This window comes from Phyllostomus discolor, chromosome 2 (assembly GCF_004126475.2).
Source record: "Phyllostomus discolor isolate MPI-MPIP mPhyDis1 chromosome 2, mPhyDis1.pri.v3, whole genome shotgun sequence".
NCBI classification, from domain to species: Eukaryota; Metazoa; Chordata; class Mammalia; order Chiroptera; family Phyllostomidae; genus Phyllostomus; species Phyllostomus discolor.
Genome location: NC_040904.2, coordinates 76,702,189 through 76,720,594, shown reverse-complemented (window position 1 = coordinate 76,720,594; position 18,406 = coordinate 76,702,189). Strand labels below are relative to the sequence as shown.

Genomic DNA, 18,406 nt, shown 5'->3' with positions numbered 1-18,406 from the left:
GTATTTAGGGTTATACTGAATGTAGAGACAGTAAGAATTACTGAAAGAATTCAATAATTTATTAAAGTATGCCTTTTTTCCTAGAGATCAGTTCATAAAGATATATTATGAGCTTAGCCCATTATTTTGAGTCACTAAATATCCATGAACATTTTATAAAATGATCTTTCCTTGTTTACAGACAAAATTTCTGGGAGACATGTATAGATGCTAGAAACTTAATTTAAGACTATTGATGTCAAAATGCCAAAATGTTTACAATTCTTATACAATATTTGGAGATACAGAGATGGGGTTGAGATCTCACATTGTGAACAAGGAATAAATGTCAGGTAAAAAATAAAAAACTGGGAAGTTCATTACCAAGCCCTTTTGCCTGGACTACAGAGAACAACTATGTTATCTGCTCAGGGAACACAGGACAGCCAGGAATTCTGATTCTTCCCCTTCTCCTCACTTTTTCCCCCATGAACTTCAAATTGCTGAAAAGGAAGAGGGAATCAGTACATAACCTGTCATTCCTGGTGTCACAGGATGCACAACAGCTGATCCAGAGTATAGTTTTTCCCAAGACCAGACCTCCAGTTTTCAAGCTACAGGCACACTGCTCTATGTGGCAAGTGGCTTTGTAAGCCACCAAACACCCCTTAGATGCAACAGTTTACAACATCAGCACTTTTTACTCTCAACTAGCATGTGCATTTACTACATTTTGTACAAAGTATTATTAATTATATTATTAATTTACTAGCCTTTGACAGGGAAAGGATTAAAATATTATCTTCCTATTTCTTCCTTTGTTGAAGACTAAAAATGCATTTTTCCCTCTTTCGTCTTTAAAATGCTGGCTATAATGTGACTACAGTGTGGGCACTGATGCCAATCTTCTTTGTCATTTGGAATCCTCTAACTTCCCATGCTCATTAGAATGTTTACTATTCCGAATAGCAATCATCATTTGGTCTCAGTGCTAACTGCCAAGCTCAACCCCTCCATTGTCCCTGCTTAACATTTGGTTTCTCAGCTGGATGTGATGTGCTTGGCATTTGTTTCTTCCTTTTTATAGTTGTGAGACTTTTGTATGCATAGCCAGAGACCTTTAGCAACAGATCTTCTCATAAAAACAAAAAACAAAACAGTAGAGTAAATAAATTCACTTAGAGTTCCTTATATCATACTCAATATGTAGGCTTCATGTTGATGCAGGAGCAAAATCACTGACATGTCTCCTGTCTTGAATTTTATGTTTATGAAAAACAAAGACTGGTTGAGTGGGAGTGGTAAAGTAGGTGGAGGGTGGAGGACCTGAGAAATAAGAGGGCTGTTTAAGAAGGTAGAACAACAAGAGGACTGGGGGAAGATGCTGGTCAGCTGGGTTATGGGCTAAGTGAGGGGGGTTTGGTTTTTAAGGCTTCAGAAGACAAGAGAAAGGGGAAGTTTACCTACAAAAGCCTGCAGTTGCACACCCAGTAGCGAGCAAATGTAACCCTTGAAAGTACATTGCCTGGACTAAGAAAAATAGAACACAAACAGAAAATCTTTCCAGGTAATGTCAATATATTACACAGACCAGAAATATTCACCATAAGTAATATCAGTAACTTGAGCTAGTAGAGATTTCAAATGTATGTTTTCATGTGCATAAATTAACAAAACTTAGTTACTTTCAGAAACAATCAGAACTTGGACCAGACAGATTGGTTTACATTACAGCAAGTTTCCATCTACTTGCAAATGTACCCTTTACCTGTCACTCACTGTTATTATGAACTGAGCTTTGAAGTGTATCATCATTTAATATGTAATAAAATTATTCTCTTCACTACGTGGTTTCTTTTCAATGATGTTTGGGAAATTTTATCTACAAGTTCACTTCAGAGAGATGTGTAATTCAACTGCATCTGTTTCAGGCTGTAGTCCCTTGTATCTGGAAACTCCTAAAAATGGGTAAGTTTGTGACATTGTTTACTATATATTTTTTCCAGGGGAGAGCACAAATGCAGTCCCCCACTATCACAAACTATGCAGATGAGTTTCCCACATTTGGGGAAATTGCAGGGGTCAGCACATCCAAAGTGAAATGGGTAAGCCTTGCCCTGGGAAAACCACCTTCGTGATCATAGTATCTCCACTGCCAGGTAATGTTTACTATATTTTAATACCAATGTAATAAACTTAAAATGAAATATAATGTCAATTTTTGACACCATATCTCTGGTCTTAACTCATGCCAGTCTATTATTGTTTTTATTTTATTTCTAAATACCATTAAATGTATAATTCTCTATGTATTCTAAACAAAAGGTTTTCATTTACAACTCCCCAAATCCATAGTATTTTGTCTTTTAAATGTTTATAAAATATATATATAATTTTGTGTATATATAAATTAATATATAATGTAAGCATCAAAATATATAAAGTATAAGTATATGAATACATATTAAATTTTGTACATGTAAATTTTAATATATATTCATATACATATATGGCAATCTACTACCTCACTGAATTTGTATGGTTCTAATGAGAATAAAAACAAAAGTTTCGTGAAAACATATTTTAATAGGCATTATTTTTACCACAGATTTGGGTTCACAGCAAAATTAATTAGAAGGTTCCATATACTCCCTGCTCCACATATGCAATGTCCTTTATCATCAAAATCTCACACTGGAGTGGTATTTGTATTACAAATGATGAACCTACATTGACACAGTGGTTTTGCCCAAAGTCCACGGTTACAATAAGAACCACTCTTGATTTTGTACATTCTATGGTTTGGGGCAAATGTGTAACAACACACAAATACCTTATACTATCATACAGAATAGGTTCACTACTCAAATAGCCTCTGTGCCCTATTTATTCATACCTCCCTCTCCTAACTCCTTGCAACCATTGATTCTTTTATTGTCTCCATAATTTTGTTTTTTCCAGAGTGTCTTGTAATCTGTATCATACAATATGATTCCTTTTCAAATTAGTTTATTTCATTTGATAATATGAATTTAGGAGTCTTTCATATATTTTCATGGCTTGAGGTACATCTATTTTAGTGCTGAATAATATTCCATTGTTTGGATATACCACAGTTATTTATCTATTCATCTACCTATGAAAAGATGCTTGTTTGTTTTCTAGTTTTGGCAATTATTAATAAAGGTACTACAAACATCAGTGTATAGGGTTTTGTGTTGGCATACATTTTCAAATCCTTTGGGTTAGTATCAAGGAACACAAGTGCTGCATTGCATGGTGAGGTTATGTTTAGTTTTTTAAAATAACAGTAACTGCCTTCCAAAGTAGCTGTATTATGTTGCATTCCCAACAACAATGAATGAGAGTTACTGTTGCTCCCCATACTTTACCAGCATTTGCTGTTATTAGTGTCTTACACTGTGGTCATTCTCATTAGTGTGTCTTTGCATCTCATTGATGTTTTAATTTGCAATTTCCCCAATGGTATATGACCCTGACCATCTTTTGTAACACTCATTTGCTATTCGTAGATCTCCTTTTGTGAGTTATCTGTTCATATCTTAGATCATTTTAAGTTGGTTTGTTTCTTTTTTTATTTTTGGATTTTAAGAGTTCTTTGTATATTTTTCATAATGGTCCTTAGATGTGATTTTGCAAATATTTTCTCCCAATCTTTGTCTTATCTTTTCATTCTCTTGACAGTGTGCTTTGAAGAGCAGAAATTTTAAATTTTAATGAAGTCCAGCTTATCAAATATTTCTTTCATAGATTGTGCTTTTGCTTTTTATCTAAAAAGGCATCATAATACCCAAGGTCATTTAGATTTTTTCTATGTTATCTTCCAGGAGTGTTATCATTTTACATTTAGATCTATAATCCATTTTAAGTATTTTTTGTGAAAGTGTAGAGCCTATGTCTAAATTTTTTTTCTCTTTTTTTCTTTTTTTGGCATTCTGGATATCCAGTTGTTCTGGCACTATTTGCTGAAAACATTGTATCTGTTCCATTGTATTGCCTTCTTCCTTTGTTAAAGGTTAGTTTACTATATTTATGTAGGTCTATTTCTAAGCTGTGTATTCTGTTCCATTGATCTGTTTATCTATTCTTTCACCAATACCAACTACCTGGTCTTAATTACTATAGCTTTAAGCTAAATCTTGAAGTTGAGTAGTGTTACTCTTCTAATTTTGCTCTTCCATATTGTGTTGGCTATTCTGGGTCTTTTGCTTCTGTATGTAAAGCTCAGAGTCAGTTTTATGTATATCAACAAAAAAATTCATTGGAATTTTGGTTGGGACTGAATTAAATCTGAATCCTAAACCCCCAATTAAAAGAACCTATGCACTCAATGTTCATAGCAGGGTTAATTACAATAGCCAAGTGCTGGAAACAACTTAAGTGCCCATCAGTAAATGAATGGATCAAGAAACAGTGGTACATTTACACAACAGAATATTACACATCAGATAGAAAGAAAGAGCCTACCCTTCACAACAGCATGGATGGAACTGGAGAGCATTGTGCTAAGTAAAAAAAGCTAAGGGATTAAAGACAAATGCCATATGATCTCACCTATAAGCAGAACCTGATCAACAAAACAAGCAAGCAAGCAAAATAGAACCAGAGACAATGAAATAAAGAATAAACTGACAGCAACCAGAGGGGAGGGGAGGGAAGAAGGATAATGAGGGAAATGAGGAGGAGAGTCAAATCAAGGAACATGTATATAAAGGACCCATGGACAAGGACAATGGCAGGGAGGATTGACTGTGGGATTGGGGGGTGGAAAGAGCAAGGGAGAGCAATGGAGGAAAAATGGGAACAACTGTAATTGAACAGTAATAAAAATATTTTTAAAATAGACTATATGAACCCATATGTTCTTTGCAGCATTATTTGCAATAGCTATACTAGGGAAGCAACCCCAATTCTCATCAATAGATGAGTGGATAAAGAAGTTGTGGTTCGTGTGTATAATGGAACATTAGCTGTTAAAAAAGAATGAAATCTCACCTTTTGCAGCAGCATGTATAGACCTAGGTGGTATTATGCTCAAAGAAAGAAAATAAGTCAAAGAAAGGCAAATACCACCTGATTTTACTTATTTGTGGAATCCAAAGAACAGAATAAACAAAAAATCAGAATTGAAACAGACTCATGGATACAGAGACAGAACTGGTGGTTGCCAGAGGGAAGAGGGTTGGGGAAATGGGTGAAATAGGTGCAGAGATCAGTAGTTACAAATGGAAGTTACAAAACAGTGATGGTGAAGTAAGTAAATCATAGGAAATATAGTCAATAATATTGTAATGACTAAGTTTGGTGCCACTTGGAGTACTGGAATATGGAAGGGAGCAGTAAGTGAAGTACATGATTGTCTAATAATTGAACTACATATATGAAACCAATACATATTTTTTTTAAAGAATTGACTCTTTTAAAAATGGTTTGTGGTTAATGTACCTGGATTATAGTCAGAAAAAATTTTTGGATTTTCCCCTTCTCCAGTTCCCCAGAGAAAGAAAACAGTGAACTACCCTTCTCTATAGCTAAGTGCCACTTTTTAAATGGCATGAGTTTTTTTTTTCACACAGTTTATGTCATTCATTAAATGACACACACTTGATAATCATAAAATTTTAGAGAAAACACTCTTTTATCTGCACAGCTTTCACTGAATAGCTTAAACAATTTTCTTTTGCCTATTTTTATTTGTTTCTTAAGATATTTTTTCTAACCTTTGTAAAAAAGATATTGAAGAAAATCTAGGTTTCAGATCTTGTAGTTAATAGCTGTATCTTAGAGAATAGTTGATAAAAGGGTTAGTCATAATTTCTTCCCTAGTAATGGGGTCATTCCAGGACAAGAACCAGAGAAACTAGGAAAGTTAAGGGGAAAAATCAATAATAATGACATTAGAGAAAGTACTTTTGGGAAGTAATATTAAGACAATAAGCACTGATTAATTAGAAAAATTTTTACAGCTAAGCTTCTAAGGATGCCTTTCATATTTTTCTTATATCATCTCTATAATATTCCACAGTTTTAGAGCATAGTACATTTCATAGGGCCAAACAAGTGAAACTAGCACCATTATTTCCACAACACACATGTGCTCACATGTGTATAACCACACACACCCACATAAACATATATCACACACATACCATGCAGCTTTCTGTCCACATCCCCCTTGTTTCTCCTTAGTGAAGACCACTGGCTTCCTTAATAAAATCAAACCGAGAGCCCCTAAGGTTGGCTATAGCCATGCAGGGAGAAAACTGTGGACCTTCCACGACAGCACTGAGCAATAGAACTTTATGTGATGATGGAAGCATTCTTTGTGTGTGTTGTTCAAGAATGTAGTCACTAGTTCCTTGTGCTATCAAGTATGTGGAATATAGCCAGAGTGACTGAAAGAAAGCATTTTAAATTTTGTTTAATTACCTTAATTTAAGCTAAAATTTATACAGTGACATGCAGTTGGTAGCTATCATATTGACAGAATAACATAGGCTCCAAACATCCATTCCTTATGATTTCTCCAGAAGTGAGTTCCAGCCTTACTGTGCCATCAAAGTTGTACTTAATTCTGACTAAACATTAGATTAGCCAAGGGAGTTTTGAAAACATTAATTCTTAGCATCATTTTGATGATTTTATTGCAAATCCAAGATCTGCAATAACTGCTGCAGCCTGTGTGTGGACTCACGTAACTTTTCTTTCCTCTGGTAGTACAGGTGCAATCATTTAAACCAGAAGTTATTCAAAGCTTTGCAATAACAATGAGAATAGGCCCAGAGGATACATCCATCCCAATCAGTGATTCTCAGAATGTGGTCAGTGGGACACTACATCCATAGGATGCTAGAAGAAGTTTTATTATCCATTAGTTCAGGATATTTGAAATAAAAGAAATAGAATAATTTTCCCTACTATAGGGTTTTAAGAGATTTTAAATACTAATGCATTGGGGAATTTTAAGAAGAATAATTGTACCAAAGTTTCTTGTTCCCCACAATTTACTTGTCCAGGTTAATTGAGGGCCACCCTTCTGGAGTGGTGCTTTGTCCACTATACCTTGGAAAACCAAGATATTGATAGGGTGACTTATGAAGTAAAAAAAAAATTCTACTGACAATCTGGGAATCAATTTGATCTTACTTGACAGTTACTAAGGAAACTGTCAAGTTTACACATTATATTTATGCTAGTTTCCTTTCAGCTGGCTTCCTCAGTAGACATTGTATGATATTCAGATTCTTGGTTTCAAATCAGGTCTCTAGAATCAGAGTGCCCAAATTCTAATATTCAAGAACTGCAAGGACATTTTCAAGAACTGGGATTCAAAATTTTACCCTGCTTTTAAGCTGACAAGTTAACATGTCACAGTGTCATAAACACTTGCAAAAGACATGAAACTCTTGATTCAGAGACAGATGATTTACTTTTTAAGATTTAGTTTGTTTATTTTTAGAGGGGAAAGGAGGGAGAAAGAGAGGAAAAGAAACATCAGTGTGTGGTTGCCTCTCACACACTGCCATCTGGAGACCTGGCCCACAACCCAGCCATGTGCCCTGACTGGGAAATGAACCTGCAACCCTTCGGTTCACAGGCCAGCACTCAATTCACTGAGCTACACCAGCTGGGGCTGAAGACAGATGATTTATTATGTAAGGCACAGCAAGCATAACAAACTTAATGAGTTCATCAGTTCTTCTCAACCCCAAGTCCAATAGGTGCCATGCAGACAGGCACAGGTGGATGCTACATGCACAACAGGTTTGTGTCACTGTGAGAAATGAAGAACTTAGGAAGCCCCTATCTTATAAGTGGTTGCTGTCAAATCTGCCCATTTTTGCCCTATAGGGAAACATTATCCTTATATTCATGGTCTAAAAACAAATCTGCCTCTGGTCTTGGAAGAAGACACTATTTCTATCTTCCAAGGCTGTTTGTTCTACTAACACCCTTGAATAAATGATCAGGGACAGAAGTTACCAGTGCCTCTCCATAAAAAGTGCAGAAATTCAGTATCCATGGAGCATTATTTCCCAACATAATTCACTAGCTGCGTTAGCTCTCTAAGTTTCCATTGAAATAACAATTGAAATGAAAAACAAAAAGGACTCATGGACATGGACAACAGTGTGGTGATTGCAGGGTGCAGGGCAAGGGGGGTATAAGGAGACTAAATGGCAATGGGAAAATAACAATAAAAATTTCTTTAAAACAGAAAATCACACCTGTTTCATAGAATTCTTCAGTGACAAAAAAAAAAGTGTTCCAGTGCTAGTAGGAACTCAACTCAGCCAAATAAATAAATAAATATTAGTGAAATTCTACAAGAAGGCTAAACTCTTAGTCTTCCAATTTTGCTTAACTGTAGTAACCTATTATCAAATATTTATTTACATTAGTTAACATATATTTATTATCAAAAAATAAACTGTTAGTTTCCTATTGCATAAAAACTCTGTCAATTCAGAAAGATTCCTCTCTGTCTCTTTTCTTCCAGTCCTTTCCCAAATATGATCCAAGACCCTGGGACCAGATGTGTAGCTCTGGCATTAGAACAATATATTTGGCTGAGAGTTTCCAGAACTCATCTACTGTGGTTTTACCTAACTTATGAAATCCTCACTTGTCCTTTGGATATCAAAACCTAATGTGTGTTGATCTGTGATGAGACACTGTTTTGTCTCTCTGATCTTTGAAATTGATTTCTGAAATTTTAGAGTTAAAAACAAAAACATGAAAGAAACAGAACAAAACCTTTCTTTCTGAAACACTAGTCCCAGTATTTTTTGCTGTGATTTCAAGAACATCTATTGGAACTCAAATCCAAAGTTTTAACACAAATTTTTTTTATTGTCCTCGCCGTTAGGGGTTATAGGTGCTCCCTAATGGAATATGTAAGGGGGTGGTCGGTCATAAAAGGTGGGAATATATCTCAGTTAATATCTCAAAATGTTTTCTGTCATGTATGGACAGGACATTGAGGTGGGAATATTAACCTGGTTTATCTGCGTGGACCCAATTTAATCATGAATCCTTATAGGAGTGAGGCAAGAAGGCCAGTGCTATAAAAGGCTTCATGACCAAAGCAGTGAGAGAGAGGCTGGAGGACACTCTACTGCTAGCTTGGAAAATGCACAGTGGAGCCATGAGCCACGGAACAAAGGTGGTCTCTAGAAGCTGACAAGGCAAGAAAATGGATTTTCCCCTAAGAGTTTCCAGAAGACTTATAGCCAGCTCTGCTGATACATAGATAGTAGGACTTCTGACCTTAAGAACTCTAAGATAATAAATCTGTGTTGTTTTAAAATGCAAAATTTGTGGCAAGTTGTTACAGCAATCATAGGAAATTAGTAAAGCATGTTTGCTTCTAAGCCCCTGTACTGGACCATGGTCATATTATGGTAGTGGGGCTCTAAAAAATGTTTGCCATCTCTGTCTTCAGTTTTCATATCTTCATTTCTTATCTTCCACATTCTGTAGAAAGAGATATGGGAAGAAGCAAGAAATCCAGATATTTCGATCTTAAAACTATGTTGTGGCCGTTAAAAAACATGGGCCACTCAGGCCCAACTGAAGAGAGGACTGTCAATAGAAATGTGCTCCTGACAAAAGCAGCAGCTCACTTGTTCGAATATACACTGGCAGTGTGCAGGGTCTGCCTGATGGAGGGATGGGGATCCTGGCCAGTGCCGTGATTCAGACATTTAAACAATACAAGTTAAATAATAGACATAAAGACTGAAGAACTGGATGTTGTTACTAAATTGCTTTGATTTCTTGAATAGATAATACAAATTTGAAGGCAAGTAACTAAGTATTGGAAACTTAGTGGGGAACCAGAGTCTCTGGAAACCCTGAATCTCATGAAGCTGGCAAACAGAAGAAGGCAAGTCGACATAAGGCTCAGTAGTCAAAATGGCTGAACACTTAAGAAGGTTGAATGTTGAACTGGGGTAGGCCTGTGATGCCAAAAGCAGGACCCAGTTGGAAAAATCTGGGGCCTTGACATATAATTTTGGGACATTTTTGTGAATATCTCTGAAGATTTTTGACTCTTCAAATTTATATGAACCACTTGAGCCTAACTGAAAAAAAATGGCCCACCTTCTTCCATCCCTGTTAAGAGTTAGTACTTGCTTCTGGAGGAAAATGCCAATTTTTTCTTTGCTACCTTCCAGAGATGCCCCCCCACTTGCACTGCTGCAGGCCTATAATTAGATCTAAATGGTTACATAACCCATCCATACCATGCTGGAAATAATACCAGAGCAAAGAAATTATACCTACAAGTAACAGCTGGAATGAGAAAGCATTTATTCCTAGGAACAGTGAGATAGGAATCTGAGGGTGTTTGATCAAAGGAGCTGGAACATAGCCTGGAAAAGGGCAGTTTATTAATTTGGAGCCACTAGTTCAGTATTTATACAGGATTTCACATTCTGGCAAGACCCTCAGGGTATCGTGCAAACTTGCTGTTAGGACTGGATCTCGAAGCTGAGAAAACATAATGGCCACACTGAGTGCTATTAAAATGCCTGAATTATCAGAGCAGATAATAAAGGGATTAAAGGCCAAGGAAAGCAGGCATATTGGATTGAATATATTAAGTGAGGCCTAAAGATTATGTGATGTCACACAGAGAATTATGAGAACATCCAGAGAATTATGTTCCATGACCTTGAAGCCATACTATTCACCCACAGCTGTCAGAAATACACTAGTGAGAAAAATACTGAGTGGCAGTCATCATTAAGAGCTTCAGCTGTGGCTCTCCTCTGACAGTCTGGGCTGATTGCAGAATGGCTTTTATAGAACTTGGCAGCTTACTGAAAGCAACAGGAATGGTGATATGGCCTCAAAGTAGTAGAAAGCAGGTGGCAGTGTTGAACCATCAGAAGCCATGGGGTTGTAGTTATCATAATGATAGACACTTTCAGAGTGACCCTTTTGGTCAAGGGCCCCTGACACATGGAGAATCATAAAGATGTTTCAAAGAGCAGGGCATCCCTAAGGGTTAAATATAAGACAGTGAACAAATGTACCAGTATATTGTATGTGCATGCAGAGAGTGTGTGTAGAGAAAAAGCACAGAGCTGAAAGCAGTTGCCCCAATAAAAATTATCATACTATCCTCAGTTTCCAAATCAGAGTAGATTTTCTGACTTGATCCAGAACATTCTACCTGAACAGATTACCTGATCCCCCAAGAAAAAACCCTGAAATACCATAGCTGCTATATTCTGCAATAATTTCCCCAGCCTTTCTTTAGCACTAAGGACCTATGGCTACTTACCTGAATGATTGTACACTGGGTTAAGAGGAATGTGCAAACATTTCAAGGATCACTGAACACAGGGTTCAGTCAACATTGATACTACAGACTTCAAGCATTATCATAGTTGCCTCAAATAACAAATAAAATGTTGGCCCAATTCTACCTGCAGTAGGTCATATAAGTGTGGAAATCCAATCACTGCTTATTTATATGGTCCCTGATGCATTTTTGAGATCAGCACAGCTGGCAGTTTTAGTAATGCCCACGTTGGATTGTTGGGCAATGAGCTAAGAGCTAATAGTGGTGAAGGCCAAATGGAGGCCTCTGAAACAGCATTCCCTTCCAATCAGGACAGAATAGTATTGCCATTTCAGGATGAGAGAAAAAGTTGAGATGAATGCCACTCCTTAAGATCTCAGGAATGCAAAATAGGTGATTTTTATTACATTTTCATTTCATTCATCAGTCTGGCCCCTGCCAAAATTGAATAGACTTTGGATAATCACTTTGGACTACCACAAGGTAATTAAATAGTAGCCCTAATCACAACTGCCATATCTGACAAAGTATTGTTCCTAGGCAGACTAATACACAGGCACATGATAATATGCAACCAATAATTTAGGACTTTCTAGTCTATACTAATTAGGAAAGAAAATCAGAAATAGTTCACATCCACATAGAATGTACCATAATGTGTATTTACTTTTACCAATGGCTAGCCATTCTATCCATTATTTTTATAAAACCCAAAAAGATATAGGCTATCTGAACATTTCACAGAACACCTGGTTGATTTATTATAATGATGGATCATGCTGATTAGGCAGAATAAGCAAAAGGCGCTGTTATCTTGTTAAATTGTATGTGCTCCAAAGGGTGAGAAATTAGCACCATGAAGAATTGGGAATCTGATGCTTCAGCAACAAAATTGAGAGATCCAATGGCCAGGGGCATGCAGATACTTCACCTTCAAAGCAAAAGACAAATTACTGTATCTTCTGCCCCTTCATACTGGAAAGGAAGCTCAATGCTAGGAAAGACTCTTAAGTTCTACAGATAACATATTCCATACCTAGGAATGTTATTCTGGCCCAGGCATAGGATGACATGGGATGCTGCCAGCTTAAATAAGAGCTGGGACAAGAAAGGCTGCAGTGCAAGTACTTCTGTCACTCAGATGTTCCAGCATAGCATATTGTGTCGGATATTTTAGTGGTGGAAAAGATTCAATGTGGATATTATGGCAAGTAGCAGTGGAAAAATCACAGGCCCTTAGGTTTCTGGAGTAAGGCCATGTCATTTCTACCAGAAAATTACATATATTTCAAAAAACAGCTACTGGCATGCTGTTTGGCCCTGGTCGAGTTGAAATATTTGACCATAAATAAGCAAAGAACCTCTTTTGCAGGGAAGGAAATGTAGAATTAGTTCAATGAATATAGAACCCACTGGTTATATTCACCATCAACAAGATGGCAGCCATTTGGTGTATGTGTAGCTGAAGTAACCTCAGATTCAATACCAGAATGAACTGGGTAAACAGTTATAACTATGCATGAATAAGTACAGCAATTCTGGCCTGAAAGAGCTATGGTTACCAAGAGCCCAGAATTTTAAGGAATGAAAGTTTGGGTCTTACTATGAGGCATCCCACCAAGACCAGCAGAGATGAAATCTTAAGGCAAGGGAAATTTATGGTGGGGAGTGATAAATACAGGTTGCAACCTTGAGACAAACTGCAGGGAGACCTTGTTCTTCCAAGTTTCTCCTCACAAAGAGGCCCCACCATGCTTGAAAGGCTGTTCCCCCAATCTGTGTGATTAAATGAAGCTACACAGTCCAAAGAATGAACTGTTCAGACATGGAGATGAGTAATTTAGATGCCCCTTCAGGAGAGAAGTTACTGCCCACTTGTGATTGATTACCTGATATATCTCCTTGTTAACTCATTAGAGGTTCACTTCAGATTTCAAGACAAAGCCCTGTCTGTGTCAGGATGGCCTTCAACCAATAATTGTGGAAGGTGTGGGAAACAGCATGGCCATTGTCTTCCCAGGACTCCTCTAATAGGCAATCTTCACTCTTTTGCTCCATGTTGGACTAGCAAAAACTTTGCGGGGTCAGCAATAATGTCTGGTAACTCCCCCTATTTAATCCTGCTTCCTCTCCTTTCTGTCCACAGTTTGTTTTTTTTGTTTTGTTTTGTTTTGTTTTGTGTTTTTTTTTTGCTAATAAGTCTTTCATACACTTAACTTCACCTTACAACTGCTTCCCAGGGAACCCAGCTGGTCTCAACTAGCTAATATCCATACATTCTCTGAAGTAATTAAGGGAATATCTAATATATGATATTAGATGTACACTAATATCATATTATTTTGCAACATTAGTAGAAAGCTATGACATGGGAATGACAATTTTAATATGCATTTATCTAGTTACAGGGACAAGCTGAGATTTTAGTATGGAAATGGTCATATATATGTGACATTATATATATACACATTAGCATGAGAAAGAAATGGTAATATAAAATATTTTACTCAATCTCATGATGTAGTGCCATATTGTCAAAAGAGGATAAAGAATATCAAAGGGAAGACTTATGACAGAATAATCAAGCTATTAATTTTCTGCTTGCTGGGTAAAAGAGCCATAATTTCATAACATTTTATTAACAGCTATCTTCCAGTGTAGGAGAGAAAAAATAATATTCATGATTAACACCTATAAATTGAGATAGGTATAAATTTAAAGCACAACAAAGACAGAAGAAATATATTTAGATCTTTAGCTCAATCCCATGGATCATTTTAAACAGAAATTTACAATTGCCAAATAATTAACATACATATTATTACAAAAATTGTCTAAGATAATAAAAGAGCCCTTAACGTTGATTATAAGACAATAAATATTGATTTAAAATATGCTAGGATCAAGTGATGATTCTTCATATAAAAACATAATGTATTTTACCCTCCCATAGTTATGATGAGATTATAATTTATTATACTTAGAAAGAGCACACATTCACAGAAATTATGCCCTTTATAATTTTTCCAGGCATTTATTTACCAGCGGTATGTATCGTTTCATGGACAATGGCCATTATGAAGGCTCAAACATTGATGTTTTAATTCATCTGCAAACTTATTCCAGAAATAGGCTATATACAATATGGTGTCTCTATGACATTTTCCATTGAGCAACTAGCAACTTTCACATGTAACTATACTTTATGGCTTCATCTCTTCCTGAGAATAAATATTTAACATAAGATTATTCCAATAAAAATATTTTAATTAAGACATTATAGTAGTGTATAATGATGTTATCAAAGGAGTGAATTAAACCAGGTGTGGAACAAAGTTTAGGCAAATTATTTCTAGGATAGTCAAGAGTTTTATCCCTTATTACATTAAAAAACTAACATAATCCAGTGTGAGGCAGTTGTAGAGGTCAATGTAAAAAGTTACTTGGCTGTACTAAAGTGTTTTCTATAAAAATTTGTTTTAACTTTCTAGAACTTGACAATTTCTATAGTAGAAATGTAAATTTCAAATGCTAGGATTTCTGTGAATGAACTATTTTGTCTATTGGCCACCTATTGGTTCATTGTAGTTTGCATTTGTGAAAAAAGAATTAAAGGTGTTGGGGTGCTTTCATCAGAATGAAAAAAAATAAAGCAAAGCAATAATTTACTTAATAAATAAACTAAAGTAGAGAAAAGTTATTTAGGAAAACCATTGATCAAATCACTCTTCAGAGCACACAGAAGTATTAATATACAGTAGTTTGGTGGGCTCCGAAATTAATTAAAATCTAGAATAGAAAAGGAAAGTGGTAGAATTTCTCTTCTTAGAAGTCTTTAAGGCTAGAATATATGCTTTTCTTTGGGTATCTTTTAGCTTTACACACCTTTAATTGGAATGTCTGTGGTATTTATTTCTTGAATATCATTTCAGTAGTTACCATCTACTGCATTTAACAAAAACACCTCATGTATGGTATGCTACCTTTGAAAATTAATTAATACACACTATTTTTCAGAGCAGTTTTAGGTTAACAGAAAAATTGAGTAGAAAGTACAGAGTTCTATATACCCCTCTCTCCCTCTGCCACACACATTTTTCTCTATTATTAACATCTTGCATTAGTGTGGTGCATTTCTTACTTGATACATTATTATTAATTGAAGTCCCTAGTTTACATTATGGTTCAGTTCTATGGGCACAGAACAATGCATAAAGTCATATATCCACCATACACACAATAGTTTCACTAACCTAAAAAATCCCTGTGCTCCACCTATGCATCCCTCCCTTGCAACCACTGATCATTTTACTGTCTCTATAGGTTTTCTTCTTTCAGAATGTCTTATAGTTGGAATCATACCATACTCACATTTTCAGACTGGTGCTTCCTTTTCAGTGCTGGATCTTCCATCCCTGCTTTTGTGCATCAGTGTGTTTCTCAAAACCCAAAGTCAAAACCCTTAGAAAGCATTATTTTATTGCATGATAAAGTAATTACATGATACTTATATTTAAGAACTCATCTAAATGTTTAAGGGTACTGATAATAAATAACATGACGTTCTCTCTATATGACCAATTGTGAGTTTATTTTATATTACAACCTACATCAAGATATGCTTCTTATAAACTAGTATACATTTTTACTTGGTATATTTAAGCTACTAATACTGCTTTTAACTTCTTTTGGTACTTAACATCTGTGGGAAAGTATTTTTTCTATGCAATTTGTATACAACCTGAAGCAAATATTACTAATATGTTGATTACATTGTTCATGATCTTCTTTCTCAATTTTGCTGTCTGCAATGGAATACATCATCTAATTTTAGTCAAGATCGCTGGACTTTTTTTTTAATATATTTATTTAGCCCTGGCTGGTGTGGCTCAGTGGTTTGAGGGCTGGCCTGTGAACCAAAGGATTGCTGGTTTGATTCCCAGTCAGGGCATGTGCCTGGTTGTGGGTCAGATCACCAGTAGGGGGTGGGTGAGAGGCAACCACACATTGATGTTTCTCTCCCTCTCTTTCTCCATCCCTTCCCCTCTCTTTAAAAATAAATAAATAAAATATTTAAAAAATAAGAACATTTATCTGTTTTTGCAGTTGTTTAAAATGCTCCTTTGTCCCTCAGTGTTTGAATATGATGGGTATGTGAGACTGTGACTACAAAGACTACATAAATAAATCACTAATTGTATATTGTGCTCTCTTCATAAGACCAGAAGATATTTAAATTGTCTGCTTTATTCTATTAAATGTAGAACCATGAGAGTTATGATGTCTTTATTTAATATTTAAAAAAATACATGCCCTGGTGGTGTGGCTCATTGGATTGAGTGCCAGCCTGTGAACCTAAAGGTTGCTGGTTTGATTCCCAGTCAGGGTACATGCTTGGGTTGTGGGCCAGGTCCCTGGTTGGGGGCACACAAGAGGCAACCACACACTGAAGTTTCTAAAAAAAAAAATACAAGTCTACAAGACATAGAAGGAATATGAATGCTAATTTACATTCCTGCTGGTTAAGTGGAATAGAACACTAATTTTTTCCCTCGAGTTCATTCCTAAAAGAGTTTTCAAGAAATTATGGAGATTTCATGCAAAAAATGAAAGCTCTTTTGAATAAATCATACCACACATATGGTTCAGTCTCCTCTCCCATCTTGTTATAGAATTAGAAGACAGATTATCTTTTTTTTTTATTGTTTCCATTTGGTCCGGTGCCTGGGAGAGGGTTCCAGGGTGGTTAAAAGGGTGAATAGTGGTTTTATGGAGTGGCTCAGTCAAAAGCCAGACACCAGGGAAATGCAGAGGGGTCCATCAAAGGTCTCTGGGCTGGGCTCCAGAGGCTCCTAGTTGTGCTTGAGGGTGAGCCTTTCAAAGAGGTACTCGCCCATCCCAGCCTGGGGTCCGGCCAGCCTATGGATGTTAGTCAGGTGGTTGCCCATCTTAATGAGTTTCACCTCCTCATCCAGGAAATGGTTCTCCAAGAAGTCACAGAGATGAGGATCTGTGCAGGCAGAGCCAGGGGAATGCAGATCCAAAAGGGCCTGGTTCAGGTTCTTCTCCAAGGTCAAGGCAGCTTGCATGGTGTCCTGAGTTTTACCCCCCTCATCTCAGGAAGGCTTCAGCAAGTCCTGTAATAGAATGCAGCCACTGTGGTGGTTTGGCAGCTTTAAGAGACCGCACCCTCACACTTCTCCTCCACCAATTCTCAGTAGTGGTCCATGCTCCCAGGGACGCATAGTCATGGTCGAAATAGAAGCCTAGAGAGAGATGGGTATAGGAGGCCTGCAGATACAGCTTGGCCAGGTGGTTGACGGCAACCTCCACCTTGATGGAATAATTCTAATGAATTTGTGAGCTCATGGCTGCTTGGCAATGCGCAGTTGATGTCAAAAAAATGGTGTTGGCTGGTTTCGGAGACTGAGGATGGCTGAGGTGGTTCCAAAGGTGGTGACTAAAAAAGAGGTTGGAGGGTAGTTGGAAAGAAGGGATATCCCTCTGTCTGTTCCATCCAAACCCTGTTGAAGTCAGAGACAGATCCCAGGACTGCAGAGGGTGCTCTAGAAGACAGATTATCTTTATAGCTGTGATAGGAAGAGTGATGTGTGCTTCATACATAGAAGAATAAGCGCTAGCCAGTGATTTCTAATATATAGAATAAAAACTAGTCAATTGCTACAGTTGCTAATTATATTTTCAAGATTGTTATAAGTGTTTACATATATAATAATCTTCACATAATCTCTACAAAGGTGGACCTAGTGTTATACACATTTTATATAAAAAGAAACTGACAAACAACAGGTTTTCCTTTTGCGGAGACATCCTAAGATAGAAGCAGTATTCAGACCAAGTATCAGGCCAGAGGCCACACACTTAAGCTCTATAACGTTGCCTATTTGCTCTTTTATTGACTTACTTTTATCATTATGTAGATAAATATATCAAAGAAAAATGTATCTAAAACATATTTGAATCTTTCAAAAGAGTGTTACAGAAGTTAGTCATTTTCAAAGCAGAGGAGGTAAATTGATAACAAAGGATTAATACGTCCTTTTAGAATGCAGGTCTTGTTGGATACGC

At 36.5% G+C, this 18,406-nt stretch overlaps 1 non-coding gene and 1 pseudogene across 1 annotated transcript; both read right to left on the bottom strand.

Annotated features, from left to right (window-relative positions):
• Positions 1-1,982: 1,982 nt before the first annotated feature.
• Positions 1,983-2,146, bottom strand: LOC114491240. Its single transcript, XR_003684043.1, has one exon. It is a non-coding gene; the product is annotated as a U1 spliceosomal RNA (small nuclear RNA).
• Positions 2,147-17,158: 15,012 nt separating this feature from the next.
• LOC114514983 lies at positions 17,159-17,686 on the bottom strand (annotated as a pseudogene).
• Positions 17,687-18,406: the final 720 nt, after the last annotated feature.